The sequence below is a fragment of the Adiantum capillus-veneris genome, chromosome 10, assembly GCF_014529385.1.
Source record: "Adiantum capillus-veneris isolate H3 chromosome 10, ASM1452938v2, whole genome shotgun sequence".
NCBI lineage: Eukaryota > Viridiplantae > Streptophyta > Polypodiopsida > Polypodiales > Pteridaceae > Adiantum > Adiantum capillus-veneris.
The window spans coordinates 48325785-48344183 of record NC_140940.1 but is presented as its reverse complement, the minus strand read 5'-3'; positions in this window follow the sequence as shown (position 1 = coordinate 48344183).

Below are 18399 nucleotides of genomic sequence, written 5' to 3'. Positions count from 1 at the left end.
ACTACAGATTTTGGTTTAGTCTATCGACGACAACTCACATCGGATTCTATGCAATCTCTTTCTCTTTTGGGTTACACAGATGCAGACTGGGCAAGCTCACATTTATCTATGCGATCTACTAGTGGAAATTGCTTCTTTATAAATGGTTGTCTTGTTTCTTGGACCAGCAAGAAACAACGTTGTGTTGCAGTTTCTACGACTGAGTCAGAATATGTTGCGGCATCACTTGCAGCTCGTGAGTTGATTTGGCTTCGACAAATGCTGATTGATATTGGTCACTCTCCTCTTTCTAGCACACCCTTGCGGTGTGACAACCAAAGTGGTATTAGTCTTGCAAAAGACTATGTTCAACATAATAAGTCAAAGCACATTGTTGTCCATTATCATTATGTCAGGTATGAAGTACGCAAGGGAACCATTATGGTTGAACACTGTCCAAGTGACCAGATGATTGCAGACATTTTGACCAAAGGCCTCAATGAGTCACGTTTCATCCTCTTGCGTTCGGAGCTTGGAGTTGCTTCGGCCTCACTCTTTCTAGATTAGCTTCTTTTCTATTGTAATAGCTTTGTACATATGACATTGTAATCTTTTAGGTACCATGCACTATGCACACTCCACATTTGCACCTTGTGATATCTAAGTCACTTGAATATTTGTACATAGATGCACAATTCACTTTCACATCATCACCACTGGTTCATATTTCACATTGTATAGGGGCTTGGGTTTTTCCCTTGAACTCCCCAAGGGTTTTTTCATCCAAAGCTAGAGACCTTTGTTTGAGTGGGGGTGTTGGAGCTATATATGGCTCACTCTACTGAACTTGGTCTCACCTATATATTTGTATCTTGTCCTCAATATGAATCAGTCTTTGGGAGCGTATATGGTGTGTCTCTTGTCTCGTCTCTCTCTCTTTCTCTCTACATCTCAACACTTAAATATATAGTTGTGTTTGCTTGATCATTGCTGATACGTTTCAAAGCAGTCCGAGCACTATCTCTCTCCCTCTCTCTCTCTCTCTCGTGTTTTAGTGCATGAGACTGTTCCATTGGTGTTAGGGTTAGTGTAAATTCCTTTCTTGTTTGTGGGTTGCTCTAACGATTCTCCTCTTTTGCGTCCTAGTTCGCTCTTAAACTAGGTGGTGCCCCTTGTGTAGTTGGGATTTGGCTGTGGGTTTGTTGTTTTGGTTTGTGTTGTATTGTGCCCCAGCCCCATTGAGCAGCACGGGAGCCTTGAAGGGTGTATAGAGATTGCTCTTCTTGTTGCCCGCCGCGGACTGCCTCACTATATACAAAGAAGGCTAAGGATGGTAGTTGGCTGATCCTTATTTTGTATGTGGATGACATGTTGATTGCTGGCAAGCACTTGGAAGAAATTTTAGCTTTGAAGTCAAAGATGGAAAAATCGTTTGACATGAAAGACATGGGTGAGGCAAGTCATATACTTGGTATGCGCATTGAGAGAGACAGATCAAAGAAGTTGATTTGGTTATCTCAAACAGAGTATATTGACAAGGTTTTGCAACGTTTCAATATGGAGAAGGGAAAGGCGATGAGTGTTCCATTGCCACCATATGTGAAACTTAGCAAACAAGATTGTCCTGTGTCTGAGGAAGAACAGGCTGAAATGGATAAGATTCCATATGCGTCTGCAGTGGGTAGTTTGATGTATGCAATGATTGCTACTCGCCCAGACATTGCATTTGCAGTGGGAGTAGTAAGTCGATACATGTCAAACCCAGGCAAGAAACATTGGGAGGCAGTGAAAGGAATATTGAGATACCTGAAAGCTACAAAGAGTATGCGTATATGCTATGGGAGTCAGGAGCTAAGTGTAAAGGGTTTTACAGACTCAGATTATGCAGGTGACTTAGACAACCGAAGGTCTACGTCAGGGTATGTCTTTACATTGGCTGGTGCAGCAGTATCATGGTGTTCTAGATTACAAGATTGTGTTACTCAGTCTACTATAGAGGCTAAATATGTTGCAGCATCAGAGGCATGCAAAGAATCAATTTGGCTTAATCGACTAGTAACAGATTTGGGAATCAAAGAAGATATTCCTGTGTTATATTATGATAGTCAAAGTGCTATACAATTGGCTCGCAATCCAGTTTATCACTCAAAGACAAAGCATGTGGATGTGAAGTATCATTTCATCAGGGAAATGCCCGAGGATAAGCAACTTCATCTTGTCAAAGTTCACACCACAGAAAATCCTGCTGATCTACTTACAAAAGGACTTCCCTCAGAGAGCTTTGCGCATTTTCGCAAGCAGTTAGGTGTAGGGTAGTACATCACTTCTCTACATCTCTTGTATATTAGCTTGTATAGTAGCTTCTCTCACACTTAAAGTACCACATTGGACTTTAAGTGGGAGGTTTTGGGGGTATAAAGCCCAATGTGGTCGCCCAGGTAAGTGGGCGGGCCGCCAGGTATGTACACATATTCTTTTGTTAAAACCTAATAAGAACTCACTATGCTCTACACATTACAGTAGAGCGAGTTCACCAGATCGTCGTGCTCTTCTTATCGCACTCTCTCTCGCATCGCACTTCCACTCGTACTCCTTCACCCAGTTTGGATACATGAAGCACAAATTCAACCACAACAACAAAAGGTGACAGGGTGGGTAGCATCAAATGAGTCAATCATTGCTCAGGTCTACTTCTAAGAAAACGCTAATGTTAGTCCAAAAAGCATAAAGTAACAGCCTGGATCTACTTGCCTCAACCAAAGAGTTATACAAAGAGCAAGACGAGCTATAAAAGCAAGACAAACAACTCAATGAGGATAAAGAACTACCACAAAAGGCAAAAGCAAAAATCAAAGCAGCAAGGAATGCGAAAAGTTTGGGTACCAAAGTCAGACCTCGACCAAGCTACCCAACACAAATAGGTGAAGCAACGGATGATTTCAGTCAAGCTACTCAAAGCACAAGGATTTTATGAAGGTAACACACAAATATGGTTACCAAAAGTTGTAGCTCAACCTGTAAAATTGAAGATCAATCAAGGAACAGAGGGCTTCATCCAAAATCAATAAAACAGAACCAAAATCCAACAGAAGACAATGGAAACCAAGACTTCTCCAATCTACAGATGGATACCTCGCTATCAACTAGAGAATTAGGGCTTCTACAATGGAAATAATCAGGTATGGATATCGAAGCCTAGTGTCTACCCATCAAGTCATTGAGCAAAAGAAGCAAATGCAAAAGACAATCACACAAGGACCAAAGACAAGGTGGGTTCCAAAATCGCTCGTGGAAACTCAACCACAAAGAACCCACACAGATCAACAATCGCTTCTCATGGGAGAGAGAGAAAAAAATACATCAGTCCCTACAAGAGCTCAAGGACTTGTTTCACAAAGCAGTGTCAACATACGACAAGCAAGTCAAGAGGAGCCAAGCTATGCCAATCTACTAAACAAAATGGTGGAATCCAAAGACTAACACAATGGAAGAGGTCTAAATTTCTAGAACTTATGGAATTGGGTTTTTGGCCTTGAACAAGTAAGTCCAAGTCGTAATTAAAAATACATGGCATAAAATTCATAGTCGAGCAGCTAAGCTGCTAAATGAGCGAGGTGTTAGTCCCAAACCTTCATGTAATATTCTATGTGGTCTAAGCGTCTTAGCTATTCTAGGTAATCCTCAAGTTTGAAGAATTGATCATATTTATGTTGTGTTGCTCATGCTGGTTTAGGTGAGCATAAGAGTCAAAGTCATTGTTGTATAGCGGTAAGTGAAGGAGGAAGTCCAAAAGACACTCATTCACTCAACACAGTGAGAAATGAGTGGAGAAGCTTCTACATTGAAAACCCTTCCTGGAAACGTGGCAGCTATTGAGACGTCCTTTGATGTCACATGTGCTACATTTATACCTTGAAGCACCCATCAACTCCATCTCTTACGCTATATTCTTTTGTTTGAAAACTTCTCATAAGAATATAGAGTTTCCCATATTTGGCACTTGCATTAGGCACTCTTCCTTTGTTTCTCCCAAGCACTCACCCTGCATGATAGGTACTTCAAGTCCAAATGCTCAAATCCAATAAGATCGTATACCGAAGGCACTTTTTTCCCATCGGGTTTTTTCCCTTTGGTCATCCAGGTTCTAGACCCTAATCTAGACACCCTCATCATCAACTTCTTGTATATATTCCTTCTACATCAACAATAAGGAAATGGCTACCCAAATCAAACGACAACAACTTGGAGCAAAAATTTCAGGTGTCCATATGCTTATCAAGAGAATCTTTTATCTTCAAGGGCAACAATACTGCTCCATCAAACAATGAAAAGTCAAAGAATGGCCTACAACGAGAAGCAATGAAAAATCCAGCACGCGAGCTATCCAGAACAACCATACGTAGCTCACACAATGCTTCAACATTGGCTATCTATTGTCAAAAACTCAAAGTGAAGTGGACCTTGAAAGAAAATCCATCATAAAGTCCACGCCCCAAAGAGGATCAGTTCTACAAGATCAAAAACATCAACATCCATCTTTACGGTGGCTAAGATTGGAAACAAAAGAGGTGAATGCACAACAAGAAGAAAAGTTGCCTCAATAATCAAAGATCAAGTCACGTATCAACAACATGGCAGATATAAATTACTCAAGGAAGGGGGGAGTGTCATCAACACCAAAGCTCTTCCAAAGCTAAAGACCAACCTTGAAGACAAAAATTCAACGATCAATGAAAATATGAATAATGTCATACAAAGACAATGGACAAACATGATAACTTCAGCAAAAAAGCTTGCAACAACAAAACATAAAGAGTTCCATAGTGTTGAAGCTAGTGAAGTATTGCAAGTCAATGACAAATATAGAAACATACAAAGAACTCTTCACGGAAGATATGAATCACTCAAGGAAGAGGGGAGTGTCATCCATGACAAAACACTTCCCAAGCTGAAGTCCAATCTTGAAGACAAAGCTGATCACAACCCTATGACAAGACTGCACAAGGTTGTGTCAAGGGACGACATGAATTAGGAAAGGGGGAATGTTTGAGGACAAACCAAACGTGCATCCAATTGGCCAGACATGTAGCCGGACACCATATTTATACTCTATTAGTTTTCAGAGCTAGTGTAGTAATACCCTGTGTAATCGTGATTCCAGAGAAGTGGGTCAATTCCTTGAGTTGTAATGCTGTCATGACAATTGTAAAGGTACATGTGAGCCAGCCACTGGCCATTTAGAATTCCCTATGTATAAATGTCAATAACCTTAATGTAAAAGGAGGCTTATTTTTAGAAGAAGAAGGAGCTCTGAAAACATACACTCAGGCTACAAGCTGCTCCAAACTTGTAATCATCACAGCCAATGATTGGATAAATAATTTTCAATTCCAAAACTTGCATTGTGTTTGTCTCTCTTTGCTCTTTCTTTCAAGTGTAATAATTGTCAGTTTTTTTGAGGTTTGTGACTATGCGTTAGTGAGACTAATCATCAAGTTTGAGTATTCAAATCACTCTTTTTAGTCGTTTTGACCATAGGAGAGTGTTCTTAGACCATAGGGCAACCTCTCAAGACTGATCTGTTGCAATTTTTAGGACCTTTTTCATGATAGATTGTGATTTTGATACCTTGTCAGATTGTGACCAGACTTGCTAGGATAGTGCCCCTAGGTGTCCTAGACCTCCTCCTAAAGTTCCGTTGTATTTTGAGTCCGTTCAAGTGCTGAAATTGCGTGATGACTTAGAGCTGTGAGAAAGGACATAGGCAAATTTCCATGATCATTCACTGTTGGTTTGCTTGTAGAGTTGTTGTATTTTCTTGTTAAGGTTCACTTCTTGAGATTGACAATCTCAAAGAGTCTCCGTATCCCATCCGAATCACTTCCCTGAGTATTGACATTATGTTAGTACCAAAAATGCATGCTGCAGACAATCGTCATGGCGACCCGCCACTAACAAGTAGAATCTGAAAGTCTCAATTGCTGACTCACTTAGCTCAATTTGAAGAGATACACATAGACTAGTCACAATAGCTAGCAAAAATTGTACAGTCTTTGTGAAAGAATAATTAACTTGATTAAAACTGATACACACTACAACATAACCCAAAGTTATCGACTCCCTATATATTGACGCCCGTGCATTTCCACGTCTATATCGACGTTCTTACACTCCGTCGATATGTGCGTTGATAACTACGTCAATATGGCCGTGGATAATAGCGTAGAAAGGTAAAGTTTTCCACGCTTATATCGACGCAGTTATCGACGGACATATCGACGCTAAGAATTTGAGGGGGGGGGGGGGGAAGCCAAACCCGCGCGAAGGGGCCATTTTCGCCCTCAACGCGCGCGTTCTCAGATCTTGGCCGAAACCTGCGCAGCAGGTATTATGGCACTCTTCCCCCGCCCCAACCCCTCTCTCTCTCTCTCTCTCTCTCTCTCCACATCGTGTGTGTGTGTGTGTGTGTGTGTGTGTGTAGGAAAGAGATAGAGAGAGAGAGAGAGAGAGAGAGAGAGAGAGAGAGAGAGAGAGAGAGAGAGAGAGGTGTGTGTGTGTGTTTGCGTAGGAAAGAGAGAGAGAGAGAGAGAGAGAGAGAGGTGTGTGTGTGTGTGTAAGAAAGAGAGAGAGAGAGAGAGAGAGAGCAGTGTGTGTGTGTGTGTAGGAAAGAGAGAGAGAGAGAGAGAGAGAGAGAGAGAGAGCGAGAGAGAGAAGTGTTTGTGTGTGTAGGAAAGAGAGAGAGAGAGAGAGAGAAAGAGGGAAGTGTGTGTGCGTGTAGGAAATTAAAGAGAGAGAGAGAGAGAAAGAGAGAAGTGTGTGTGCGTGTAGGAAATTAAAGAAAGAGGTAGAGAGAGAAAAATGTGCGTAGGAAATTAAAACTAAAGAGAGAGAGAGAGATAGAGAGAGAGAGAATTATGGTTTGTGTAAAAAATTAAAATTAAAGAAAGAAATGAAATAAAATGTTATATTAACTCTTCAAAAGGCCAAAGTGACCTTTGAGACCAGAAAGTTACAATGTGGTAGACTGATATAAAGTCAGAATAACAAGATGACAAAATGACAAAATAAAATATTATGGAATCCTAAACTGCTGGGTGTGGACTAAGCAGCCAAAACAGCTTGCTGGGATAGGTAGATCATAGGAGATCCAGCATCTGTCGTTGGCGGACCTCATCAATCTCCTCCATGCTCAGTAGTCTGACCGGGCGTTGTGCATGTCGAGCCAAACTGACCTGGATCGTGTGATGCAGCCTCTGACTTTATTTCACCAGCTCAAAATACATTCGAAGCTCAACTACAACCTTTACACATGAAAGTCCTCTAGGGAGAAACAATAGCGCCGTCGTTGCTCTTAGAGACAAGCTTCCTCCTCAAAAAAGGTTGGGCGGGGGCATATAACAAGCCGTAGGTTAAACGGTTAGAAGAAACGCCCAAAATACAAGCCGTTTTTGAAGTCCGGTTGGGTTTTTCTACGGAAAAACGCAAACAGACTTCATAAACGCAAACAGACTTCATAAACAGCTTCTACGCCGTAGGTTAATCCGGTTGCGTTTTCTATGGAAAAACGCAAACGGACTTCGAAAATGGCTTCTATACCTACGGAAACCATTCGTAGTCCATTAGGTAGTCTTAAGGCAACATCAAGAGCATGTATAGCAAGCCGTAGGTCAAACGGACATAAGAAACGTGAAACACACAAGCCGTAGGTCAAATCCGGTTGCGTTTTTCTACGAAAAAACGCAGAGGTCTTCGAAAACTGATTCTATGCCTATCGAAACTATCCGTAGTCCATTAGGTAGTCTTTAGGAAATGTCAAGAGTGCGTATGGCAAGCCGTAGGTCAAACGGATAGAAGAAACGCAAAATACACAAGCCGTAGGTCAAATCCGATTGCGTTTTTCTACGGAAAAATGCAGACGGACTTCGGAAACTGATTCTACGCCTACAGAAACCATCCGTAGTCTATTAAGTAGTCTTAAGGCAATGTCAAGAGAATGTATGGAAAGCCGTAGGTTAAACGGACAGATGAAAAGTCAAGTACACAAGCCGTAGGTCAAATCCTATTGCATTTTTCTACGGAGAAACGCAAACGGACTTCGGAAATGGCTTCTATGCCTACTGAAACCATCCGTAGACGATTAGGTAGTCTTTAGGCAATGTCAAGAGCATGTATGGAAAGCCGTAGGTCAAATGGATAGAAGAAACGCCAAATACACAAGCCGTAGGTCAAATTCGATTGCGTTTTTCTACGGAAAAACGCAAACGGAGTTCGGAAATGGCTTCTATGCCTACCGAAACCATCCTTAGATCATTAAGTAGTCTTAGAAAAATTTCAAGAGCATTTATGGCAAGCCGTAAATCAATGGGTTTGAATTAACGCCAAATACAGAAGCCGTAGGTCAAATCCGGTTGCGTTTTTCTACGGAAAAACGCAAACGGATTTCGGAAATGACTTCTATGCCTACTGAAACCATCTGTATTCCATTAGGTAGTCTTAAATCAATTTCAAGAGTGCGTATGCAAGCCGTAGGTCAAACAGATAGAAGAAATGCCAAATACACAAGACGTAGGCTAGGTCAAATCCGATTGCGTTTTTCTATGGAAAAACGGAGACGGTCTTCGAAAACTGATTCTACGTCTACCGAAACCATTTGTAGTCCATTAAGTAGTCTTAAGGTAATTTCAAGACCGTGTATGGCAAGCCGTAGGTAAAACGGACAAAAGAAACGTCAAATACACAAGCCGTAGGTCAAATCCGGTTGCGTTTTTCTACGAAAAAACGCAAACGGACTTCGGAATGGCTTCTATGCCTACTGAAACCATCCATAGTCCATTAAGTAGTCTTAAAGCAATGTCAAGAGCGTGTATGGAAATCCGTAGGTCAATGGGTTTGAATAAACTCCAAATACACAAGCCGTAGGTCAAATCAGGTTGCGTTTTTCTACGGAAAAACGCAAACGGATTTCGGAAATGACTTTTATGCCTACTGAAACCATCCGTAGTCCATTAGGTAGTCTTAAAGCTATTTCAAGAGTATGTATGGCAAGCCATAGGTCAAAAGGACAGAAGAAACGCCATATACACAAGGGATTGATCAGATACGATTACGTTTTTCTACGAAAAAACGCAAACGGACTTTGGAAACTGATTCTATGGTTACCGAAACCATCCGTAGTCGATTAGGTAGTCTTTAGGCAATGTCAAGAGCGAATGCCAGAGATGTGGCCTCGACTAAAGTCCGCTACATGCATTGTATGTACACTTGGGAGTGTACGTATGTGTCTACCTAGATAGGATTTGACCAATAAAGACGACATTTTGACCCGGTGGTCCTGATCTCCGTACACCTCTGGACCAAGGTGTACGGAGATTGGGCAAGACTAGAGAATGCGAGGTAGTTTACATTGTGAGGAGTATATATATTAAAACAACATTCATAATCATTGTAGATGGCAACGTCATCAACTAACATGGAGGAAAATATTGCATACTCATGCACTCTCTGCAAGTATCAAATCCTGCGCAAGCGTAGGATAATGTGCACAAGTATGGAGAGTTTGCTAAAGAAACTGTACAGAATCTACGATACGACTCCTACAGAATGGACATTGATTTTCGCGACATAGCACCTACATTTGAGAGAGAGAGAAAAAGGATTATGCGTGAAGGTGAGCCAAGGATGGAAGCAGAAAAGGACTTACAGATAGAAGACGATGGCATGGAGGAGATGTTGGATGCCTTCTTCCAAAAAAGCCAGGAGAACGCTAACGAAGCAGCACCAGAAGCCGTGCGCCTATCTCCTGAAGACATGTTGAGGAAGTTGGCACGTCAACCAATTTATGAAGGTGCCAAAATATTGATGCTTCGTACTTGTCTGGCGTTTTTTAATCTTTAGTTAGTGTATGGGTGGTCAGATGCAAGCATCACTGCTTTGTTTAGGTACGTAATTTACAAAAGAGATTTTCCGATTGCAACAGTGACGTGCTTGGAGAGCTTTTTAATTTAATGTGGCTTAAACAGGTTATTGCGGGAGCAACTTCTCCCGGCTGACAATGAAATGCCCCCCTCCAGGCGAGACGCAAAGCAGCTATTGACCTCAGTTGGATTGGACTACCACAAGATTCATGCATGTCCAAATGATTGCATTCGTTTTTGCAATGAATTCGTAGATTTTCTGTCGTGTCCTAAGTGCGGAGCAATGCGCTACAAACAAGATGCAGTTGGCGAGACAGTGCCAGCTAAAGTGTTGCGGCATTTCCCTATTATTCCTAGGATAAAAAGCATGTTTCATTGTGGTTCCATTGCAAAGTTGATACGGTGGCATTCTACGAATAGATCCACTGACGCAATATTTAGGGTGCCTGCTGATTCAAAGGCCTGGAGGCACATTGGAGATAACTAGCCACATTTTAAGAGTGAACCACGCAATTTGCGTTTGGGCATGGCAATGGATGGAGTCAATCCATTTGGATTGAAAAGCTCATCATGGAGCACTTGGACTGTGTGCCTTATCAATTACAAACTCCCGCCGTGGCTTGCCATCAAGAAGGATCATTTGATATTAAGCTTGATTGTACTTGGTAAGTTCAAGACAAAAAACATGGATGTTTATCTAGCTCCACTAGTTGACGAGCTCCAGGAGTTATGGCATGGGATCGATATAGCAGATGTGGTTGAACCAGTAGGACAAAAGCATGCAAGGATCCATGGACTTCTTATGTGGACTATGCATGATTGGCCAGGATACAGAGAATCTTCTGGTAATGGTTCTTGATTTACAAAATTCTCGTTATTCACAAGCACTTTGCCTTGGCCTGATTCATGCTTTAATATATGCAGGGCTAACAACTTCGGGATACAATGCATGCCAATTTGCGCACAGTCTTTGGATGTGTGCTATTCTGCTTCTCTTCGAAAAACAATTTATCAAGGCCACCACCGTTATCTTCCAGATGGCCATCACTTGCGCGAAGGTCAGCTTGGTCGCATCGAATGTCGTCCTATGCATGTACAAGAGTGGCATCGCGGATGGGAGAAACATGAGGGGCAACCTGTTCTAGGAATAAAACATTTGCCCATTCTCCATACGTTGTGGTACTGGGGTGATCTATTAATTAACCATTTGCTGGATCCAATGCATATATTCAAGAATGTGGGAGAGTTCCTCTGGAAGACAATCATGGGAATGAAAGACAATCGAGCTTCATGAGATTATTTACAGTCAGTTGGTAAGATGTCAGAGCTGTGGCCTTTGACCAATGCAGCTGGCCAAACAAAACTTCCAAGAGCGCCATGGGTATTGCTAAAAAACAAAGAGCGACAAGTTAAAAGGGTGATTTCAGAGTTCAGGACGCCAACAGGATATATGCGATGTCTCAAGACAGCATTCACCCGTGACGATCAACTCTCAGAACTGAAATCGCACGACTGGCATAAGTTCTTGCAATTAATTCTTCCAATTGCGATCAAGGGGTGTTTAATGGAGGAAGTGCGGACCTGCACATACAAGATTTCAGAGCTAGTGCGGTGGATCTCTTCCAAGGAGATACGAGAGGAATCTATTGCAGTCGCAAGGCCTAACTCCATTGAGGCAATTTGCATGATTGAGAAGTATCTACCCACGAGCTGCCTAACTATCCAAATGCACTTGCTCGTCCATGTAGTAGATGAGGTTGCAGTGGCAGGTACAGTCCACAGCCATTGGATGTTCTTTCGAGAGCGGTTCATGAAAACACTTAAGGGTTTTGTTCGCCAAAAAGTGCATCCAGAGGGAAGCATGGCAGAAGTATGACTGGTGCAAGAGTCTCTTGTATTGAAGACCAAATTTCTATCCGTTTTTGACCCAGAAATGTCTCGACTGTGGAGCGATGACGAGGATGCAAGACTGGTGGGAGAGGAGCTGCAAGGGCAAGGGGTGCCAAAGAAAATGAATGACGCCATGCGAGAAAAGATCATGAAGTTTTGTATACTAAATTCATCGCTGATGCAAAAATGGCTTGAAAGGTACGAAGAAGAGAAAGAGAGACGCAATAGGGAGCGGCAGGATTTCACGCGACGCCGAACGACTAGAGGTTTATCCTTGCCAGACTATCTCGCTTCTCTACCTCAATTCCCTACAATGGCATGGTTGGACAAGACAGTGACAGCAGCTGGATAGATCGGAGAACCAATATCTCTAGAAGAGGAAGATCTAGCTATTGGATGTGACTGGAAGTTCATACATACATGGCATTGTGGTTGCATGGAAAGCATTTTAGAACACAAAAAATTGAGAGCAGAAGAAACACATTTGACAGTGGGGTAATGGTTAGTTTCATGCAACAGAGCAGGGCCAGTGCAAGAGACACGAATGAGAGCACTAGCAACCTAGATTACTGTGGTCTGGTGTCAGATCTTCAGGCGGTTTGAGATGTTTTTGTTGTATTTGAAGTGGTTCAAGGTGATTACTTCTGGTCGCAATGCAACGGTACGTAGAGATGGAAACAAACTTGTGCAAAAAGATTCTACAAAGGTTTGGACAGATGCGAGCAACACATTTGCTCTCCCCGAACATTGCGAGAAAGTGGTCTTTGTACCGGACCCTCGAGAGCGACAATGGTGGTTTGTGGTTCAACTAGCTCCAAGAAATAAACAAGTATTTGAAGGGCAAGATCTCCTGGAGGAAAGTCAGTCAGACGACGTCCATACTACTGTGACATTAGATGAGATGGGCGAAGGTATGGCAGAGGAAGCTGACAGATATACGAGGGATGATGCAGAAGAGCCAGAATTGACACTTGTAGATGAAGATGCAATGGATGAAGACAATCTGCCAGAACGAGTTGGGGTAGAGTTATTTTTGCAATTAGACATAGAAGATGATATGGTGCAAGATCTTATCGATGATGCCTCACTCGTCGAGGCCTAGGCCTGTAAGTGTTTGTGTGAAGACGTTGATTTAAAATTAAGCTTAAAGTTAATTTAAACAACTGTGTTCTGATGCTTTATTTTACTTTCTTTGTGCAGGACTTTAGTATGGCAGACCAGTTTCCAGATCCCGCTTCTATGAGTGCAGATGCATTCATGGGCTTCGTTACATGGATGACGCCTGCTCAGATGGCAGACGCTTCTCAATACAGGGTAGCCAGAGGCACGGGTACTACGCCTCCGGGCTTCACACCCGAGGGTCCGACGCCTAGGGGGGGGGACGCCTATGGGTATGACGCCTACTTCTCCTATCACGGCCTCTTTGACACCTAGGGGTGGGACAGAGGCGGGTACGTCCTCATCTCCGCAGCACAGGCGTACTCGCCGATCTCGACGATCATCAGGTGGAGGTGGTGATTGCTGTGGAGGAGGGTCCACAGATGCTTCGACCCCTCCTCACTCATGACCCCCGTCCTACCCAGGCACACCTCTCGACACACCTCTTGGCACACCTCGGACACCTTGGGGGGAACACGATCCTAGTGCCTCCAAGCTCTATACTGTACAGGTAGATGATTCGGTTGACATGGATAGAGTCAGGGCTGAGATGAGATAGCGGATTCGCCAGCTCGCGGAGCTACAGTTTTTGACCAGCATTTTGACATCTTGGGGTGAGCAGGAAAATAACTAAGTCACTTACATAGTGGAGACCATCCTGAGAGAGTACCAGCCTGCTTCGGGTTCTGACGTTGTTCCGAGGAGGTGGATCAAGGGTGTTGCATGGGACACCGTGAAACATCGACGAGATGCATCTCGGAAGGCTTTCAGGACCGGCTCGCCAAATCCTTCGAGCATCCCACACAAGACGTGGCTGCAAATCAGGGAGGATGAGGATACAGCAGCCACGCGGTTCAGACAGCAGTGTGAGGCCGCCAGATACGACAGATGACCAGGGGGACATCTCATCTTGGCAGCGGAGGCTTCGACACCTTTCGCTATGAGTTTGTGAGTTTCTAATCCAATCTTAACTATGGCGTTTTTTAAAACGCGATGAATCATGTATTCTTATCAATTTGATTTTTGTATAAACGCAGAATCTTGTGATGCATCGATCCTCGACACGTCAGGAGAAGTCAGATGGATATCGCAGAGGTATCTATGAAGTATTGAATGATCTTGATGCTTTAGGAGAGCCTGCAGACTGGGAGGCCTTACAGTCTCTCTGATCGCTTGAGGTGAGACGTTAATATGTGAGAGTTGATTTAATTAACACTAGGTTGGTAATGGGACACTTTTATGTCCTCGGACACTTTTATGTCTTGTTAAGTGACCATTTTCCTTGAATTATGTCAAGAGTTTCAAAATGGATTTTGAGGTGCTATCTATCTAGAAAGTTGTCTCATGAGCTGAAAAAAACTCAACATTTTTTTGGAATATCAATTCCATCTTTAACCTTGTCCTTGCACAACATTTCACAACCTAAACTGTGTGAAAAAACAGGTCCTATTTTTTCCTTTTTTCAACTTTTTGCAACTATACCACTCTAGAATTCATTTTTGTGAGATCTATAATGCTAGAGAATTATCTTTAGTAGTCCTCAACATGTCCTGATGCTTCTAGGGAGAAATAAATATTAAAGTTGTAAGTTATGACCAAATTACAAAAATTGTCAAATCCTGTTTTTTAGCCAATTTTAGTCCTTCTATAATTTTTTTGGTGGATTTCATGATATCCAAATGCATTTTTTATTTTCTATGTCACATATTGTAACATAAAGCTAATATTCCTTGAGTTTTGGGGCACCTAATACCCTATTTTGCATAGTATACAACGATGGTTGATTTTTTCAATTATAGAAGACCCCTTGGTAAGAGATGTATTATTCTTTTGACATGCTCCATGGCTCCTTATGAACATAAAGGACAATAGGGAACTAAGAAAACATGCATATATTATTTGTATTGAGCGTGGCTATAGAAACTTTGATGATAGGTTTGCAAAATGGTAAAAAATCAACTTTTTTGTACCTATTTATTTTGGAAAAACAATAAAAAGTGAGTGAGAAGCAATCATATGTTCTGATCACCAACCCATTGAAGTTAACTAGGGAATTTATCTCAAATCCTACAAAAATCCCTAATCTTATTTTTATGCAACAAAACGTAAGAAATTACTGTTTTGATGAAAATGCACTGGTCCATCAACTTTGGAGGCTTGGTGTGACCAAAAGATGAGAAATTTTACAAGTTTCTTACTTTTTCCACGTGTAGTAGGCATTGGACTATAACCTCATGAAAGGATTTTACAAAATGAGTGGATCTACTATGGTTTTGGAGGTTTTTTTCAAAACCCTGAAAGGACACTTTTATGTCCTGTTAGGTTACCAACCTAGTGTTAAGTAAGTATATGTGAAGTAATATCAATACTAATTTTTTGAGTTGTTCTATGTGCAGGTTGTGACGCCTAGTCATCAGTGGACCGGATTTCATATATATGCTTTGTGAGATACAGACACGCTTCTGTGTCTCCTTTTGTATAGACATATATATATGGTTATGATTATTGTTCAGACAGTTATTGTTTTCCTTATGGTTATGGTTATTGTCATTGTCATTGTATAGACATGGTTATTTCTCCTATTCTTGTATATACATAGTTATGGTTTAGGTTTTGTTTATGGTTATGTTTAACTTTCTGGTTATGCTTATGGTTATTGTTAAGTTTGTTTCTGGTTATGATCAAAGTGGTCATGGTCGGTTATGGTTATTCTTTTAAGTTATAGTTATAGTTCGTTATGGTTATGCTTTTAAGTTATGGTTATGGTTCGTTATGGTCATTGGTCTTAAATCTCATGTGAGATCCTACATGGATAGCGTGTAGGAGGCGTATACATGATATATATTTTTTGAAAAGTTTATGTAAAACGAAGGGAACTCTGCCAAAATTTCTGCGGGAGCACGGTTGATTTTGGTGCTGCTCGCTTTCTTGGGCAGAGGGCAGGAAGTCTGGCTGTGGTGGCTGTGTCCATCTTTTCACTGGGCACAGGCCAGGCTACCTGCCCTCTACCCAAGAATTTTTTTTTCTGTTATGGTCGTCGATATCCGCGTCACTATCTGCGTCTATATCAGCTTCTATATACGCGTCGCTATCTGTGTCGCCAATAAACCCTTTCCACATGTATATCGATGCTCTTTGCGACAGTTTCACAGGGACGCATATAGAGACGTTAAGCGTCGCTATATACATCAATAACACCTTTTTTTGTTGTAGTGACAGGAATCAGGTCGCAGACAAGGAATTGAAAGCTTGACAAAAGTTGCAATCAAGTCAAGTGGAAGAAGCTGAAAACAAGTCAATCCGACGGTAAGTACTCTATCCAGGGCTTCACAAGTCTACATGAACCTTAGATCTGGTTGTATACTAGCAGACCAAGGCATATTTGGAGAGACCGCTAGTAGAGTATCCACCAAAGAGAGTGTGAATCAAGGAGATCACTTGGTCATTGTCTTTGAAGAAGTCTCAGAAACTTTTTCAGAATGAACATCTGAAATGTCTTATTATTCGACTCATTTAGAAACCTGAATGGTAGTGCGATATAAGCACATACTCTCTTTTTATAAGACTAATTGCCATGGAAATCAGGTTTACCTGGATCCTAACGAAGAGTATGCTATTCACATTGATGAGACCATGACATAGAGTTTGAAGAGGAAATCAGGGAAAACAAACAAGGAAAAATGTACATGTATAGAAACAAATCTATGTATTTACAAGTTGAAAACCCTGACGTGATAGACAAATGTGGGTTAGAGGTAAATACCATAATACACTATATGGTAGCAGAACGACCGACTTTAGAATTTGAGGGATACAATCAAATTGATTTGAAGCCCTTGAAACAGCTTAGCACGGATAATCCTAGGATTGGATTCTATTGTTGGGAGGATATAAATGTCAAAGATCTTCTATGGACTTCTAATGTCAAATTCGGACAATTAACACCCATGAAGATCATCTATATCGGGTCTATATCATCAAAATCAAAGACAAGGATTTAGCAGATCTACCAATCTACCTATTTAGGGATTTTTATAACGATAATTTTGTTATGATCAAACCAAATACCAAGGGTACTCCATAAGAGATTGAATATTGGGCCAAGGACCAGAAACTATTCCAAGAGATGAACTCCGTGAGAGATCTTTTGAGAGCAATGTTAAAAAACCAAAAACTAACTCATCATGAAGAAAATTGCGTGACACTAAAGCCAGTCCAAGGCTACATGAGTCACTATTTCCAACAGACTGGTTTGAAGGAATCGGATCAGGACCAATTGGCAGGAGACCGAGAGTTATACCAAATAGACATGTCAGACCAGCTGATTTTTCAAACATGGGTCAGAAAATACAGTGGATCTGGGGATCCATATGACCACTTAACAAGATTTAAAGAAGTGCTAAGAGCAAAACGCATATTTGATTTCCATACTCAATTTGAGGAATTTGGAATGACATTAGAAGGAAAAGCACTGACATGGTTCCAAAACATTCGAGCAAGGTCAATCATGGATTTAAATACACTAGCAAGCACATGTTTCAAAACATGATCCGATAGCTCAAATCTATAGCTTCAAACAGAAACAAGGTGAGTGTGTTAGGGATTGTGCAACTAGAATGAATCAATACATTGCAAGATGCCCAAAGCTAGAAATACTTGCAGAAGAAATATTAGTATCATTATTTCTAGAGGGACTCCTAAACAAAGAACTTCATGCTATATTGTATAGCAAGAAGCATATGATCCTAGAAGAGTGTGTGTCAGATGCTCTTGACTTAGGAGAGAATTGTGATATTTTCAATGAAGATGATGTCCCTAAGGATACTCAAAGTGAGAAAACGGCATCCTCCAAACTAGCACAAGTGGGAGCGGCTGCTACAGCACCGCTTACATCCATAGAATACATGCTCAAAAGGATGAATGACATGATGAATAACATGCAAAAAGAACCTATGAGAGGACCAGGGCAAGGGATACCTCAATAGGGACAACCAATTAGGCCGCAAAAGTGGTGTACAATCGAGGGTAAATGGACCAACCATGATACCAATGAGTGCTATTACCAACCAAAGTATGATGGAAATGTTCAATACGTTCCTCTGAGTCCACAAGGATAACCCATGTACAATTATCAGCCTAATATGGCCTCAACTCAAAGACCACCGATGGGTATGGAAAGACCTCAACTCATGTTGGGTCAACCATCTCCATATCTTGAACATAATGTAGTACGTGTAAAGTAGATGCATTCAAAAAGAGTCATAGATGAACAAGCACTAGTGCCTGTTACACCCTATGCTAAGCCTAGTCCATCTACAGTAATGGTAGAAGGAGATTGGTATAATTCACATCCACCACCAATGGAAGAACATGTGACTTATACTAAACCAAAGCTTGCCCCGATGTACAATGTAGCTAATCAAGGTATTAGACCTCCTATGGTAAGACCTATGATTAA